The following is a 3,770-nucleotide window of genomic DNA, read 5'->3' as shown; positions in this document are numbered from 1 at the left end:
AGCCCCTGTGCGGCGGGTGGGAAATAACTTTATGAAGCTAATACTAATCACAAGCACTGACCTAGTTTGAGTACTTAGCATGCACTTTGTGAAGTGACATCATTTAAACCTTGTGACATTGACACTACTATTTCCTCTCAACCCCTGGAGAAACTGAAGTCTAGCAAGCTATGTACACCTCTATGGCAAGGCCCAGACCTCCCTGTCATTTCTCTGTGTGTCTGTGTGGATTTTTGCCAACAGCTATTATTAGAACATAATGCACCTGCAAGAGCAATGACTTACCATTGATTTCTAAACACTTGTGGCTACTCAAGACTCAAGAGGGACCAACACAGAGCTAAGCTGATCTCAGGCACCCTGAGGTAGTGGGCTGAGTCTTTGAGATGTTAGACGGAGGGGTGAGGCGGGAGAGGGAGGAGGAAGAGTGGCCTGGAGATATTTGTGACAGAAGACTGGCAGAGAGCTCGTGGGCAGGTCCATTTATAACAATCTAGAAGGTTCTAGCTTTCTTTCTCCCTAGGTAACACTGGGCCCATTATAAACAGACTCCAGCTGACCAGTCTATTTGCTTCTTCTATACTTTTCTCCTTTCAAGACAGACTTTATTTTTCCAAAACATACTATTTTCTCCCTATCTCTGTTTTCCCACATGTTTATCTTTTACCTGAACTGGCTTACTTCATAGCCCAAGGTGGTAAATGCAATAAAGCTACTGCTCATTTTGTGTTCATCCCTTTGACAAACACTTACCATGGGCTATTCCAAAATTCCTATGACAATTTTGCAAGGTGGTGATTCTTTGCATTTTGCAGATGGATAAAGAGAGGCTCACCCAGTCTTATCAAAGAAACCAAGTTTACACGATTAGCTCTAGGGCTAGGATGTAGGTCTGACTGATTTTAAAGGCTGCCACTTTTCTTATCCCTAGGCCGGCTGGGATTTCTAGTCATCATTTAAGATGCAGACTTAATGTCTTCTCTTCAGGAAAGCTTTCATGGAATTCTCAGGAGGTGGATACTATATAGCAGTTCCATCATAGGGCATGGATGTAGTCAAAACAGGTACATACCAAAGGTATATACCATTCAGCTTTTTCAGTGTAGCCTAATAATGACAGGGGTAGGTATATCTTCTTACACCCTTGCAATAGCATGTCTCCTTCCTCTCTTCCACCTTCTGACCTAACTTTCTCCATAGCTCATCACGTAATATGCTGCTAATAAGTTATTGTTGAATTAATGAATAAATTAATCAATGCTAAGGAGCTTGTCTGCAAAGCTGTGAACTTCCTCCTCCTTGCCAGATTATTGATTCTGCCTCTAAGTATATGAAGCATATGGTTGGCCATGGAGACCGCCATCCTTGGAACCCAGTACTACCCAAGGCAGTGTGATAGAAATGACTAAAGACTGAACCAGGCCTCTGGCCACTCTGTGGCCCCAACAACTACAACATCAGGACTAACAGCAAAAGCAACAGTAGCAACTGTACCAAACTTAAGGGCTGCGTGAGACCCTGGTCCAAACCCATCATAGAGCATGCACGAGCCCCTCACATCAAGATTATTCCACATAGATATGTGTTAAGTGCTTCTTCAATGGCTGTTGTGGCTCGTGTTGTCTCCCACTGTTTGTTTAGGCAAATGTCTGAGCTGTTTATGTTTTAACATGAGAAAAATCACTTAGCCTCATAGAGCTTTTCCTGCCTTCCTTGTCAATCATCCCTCAGCCTTTATCCATCTCTGACCTACCTTCCTCTAGATTCCAGCCACATTTCTTCCTTCAAAGCATGATGTGACTTTCATCTCGGCAGTCTGAGCTGATTGCAAATGAACTGAGCCAGCCTCTCTGTTTGAAAGAGTTAACATCCCTTCCCCAGCTACTGAGCAAAGCAAAGTTGTCATCCAACAGAGAGTAACACATCTGTACAATGAGAGCTGTAACAATGGGCACTCCAAGTCCAAAGGAAGAGGCATCTGCTCTAATGCCTTGGCCACAGTGTGAGTGGCAATAGGTCATTTAACTTCAACTCTCAGAGTTGGTTTTCAAGGAAATAGACTTCACACTGTGCATGTTCCTTCTTACCTTAATGTCATTCACCTTGCTTTGGACCGGTTGCCCCAATGTCATTCTGTCTTATATTTATCTCGGGCAGAAGTGTCCAGGTTCAAGAGATAAAGGTTTCCTTGTTCCTCTCTGCCTCTTCATCCACCCCAGGACACAGATGCTGTGTTGTGCATCTGAAGTAGGGGGAGACCCCCAGACAAGAAAGGACAGCTGGCCAAGCAGATCAGGGCTCAGGAAGGCAGGCAGCTACTGTTGGGACATTGGTTTCACCTGAAAGTGGTCCCTGCCACTCGTGGCACTCTCATCCCAGAGGCATTCCTGGCCTGGGATACTGGGGAGATTACGTTTTTTTTTTTTTTTCAAGCTAACGACATTATGCAAATGCTTAGGGAAGGGCCATTAACTGATTAACGGATGAGTTTGAATTGCCTTGTCTGATTAGGTGATTAATACCTATTGTGAACTAGCAGAGCCCAAAGAGAATAGAATCTGATGGAAGGGGACTAAATATTTTGCCCATACCATTACCAGCATTTTAGGTAGGTGTGTTTTATCTCATTTCAATGTGACATACAACAAAATTATCTCATCACAGGGGACGAAGAGATGGAGGGCAGAGGAAAGTAGTCTTCAGGAGACCTAGCTGTGCTTTCTACTCGCACACACAGGCTTTGGTAGCATTCTCTATAGAAATGGCTATTTTCCCATTTTGATGAAGAGTCAAGATCGGAAGAGCTGTCAATCTGTCCAAGACCCAGAATCAGGAGTGGGACAGACTCATCGCTTTCCTGCAGGGTCAGCCCTCCTTATTGGGGTTGAAAAAGTTAACCAGAAAGCATGGCTGGATTTTGAAAATTGGGATTGACTATGAAGATGATGGTTAAAAAGAAACTATGGAATTGGTGATAGTGTTGGTCTCAATCACTGAGTCCTGGGATCCCTGCTGAACCCTTCACATTTATTATTTTATTTAATCTTTATCAAAAATGCCTGTGAAATAGATGTTATGAACATTATTTTACAAATGAGAAAACTGAGGCTCAGAGACAAGTGTTTGCATCAGAGTTTGTGTCTTTCTTTCTCTGACGATGAAGCAATACACTGTGGCTGGAGGAAAACTCAAGTATAGATGAAAACCCCCATTTTAGCTTTTCTATTACTGTAACAAAACACATGAGATAATCAAGTTAAAAAGAGAAAAGGTTTTATCGGTTCATGGATTCAGAGCTTTCAGTCCCTGGTCAGTAGGCCCATGTAAAATACTATTTCTGGGTAGGGACTATATGGTAGAACAAGTTGTATCATTGTTACTAAGAAACAAAGAGGTGGAGGGGACAGGGTACCACTAAGGGCATGTTTGGGAGATACTTTGTATCTAAATTGTAGCAGCACTCAGCAGCAGCATGATGTTCTAGCACCTGGAAGCTCTAAACTCTAGTACATGGAAATAGCACCTGCTCTCCATCAGGGTTATGATGTAGAAAAATCCTTGGTAATTTATCACTAAAAGAAAGTGCAGGCACTCACTGATAAGCGGATATTAGCCCAGAAACTTAGAATACCCAAGATACATTATGCAAAACACAAGAAAACCAAGAAGGATGACCATCATGTGGATACTTCATTCCTCCTTAGAATAAGGAACAAAATACTCATGAAAGGATATAGGTACAGAGACAAAATTTAGAGCTAAGATGAAAG

The sequence above is a fragment of the Mus pahari genome, chromosome 5, assembly GCF_900095145.1.
Source record: "Mus pahari chromosome 5, PAHARI_EIJ_v1.1, whole genome shotgun sequence".
Lineage (NCBI taxonomy): Eukaryota > Metazoa > Chordata > Mammalia > Rodentia > Muridae > Mus > Mus pahari.
The sequence above is the reverse complement of the archived record's forward strand: the minus strand, read 5'-3'. Positions refer to the sequence as shown.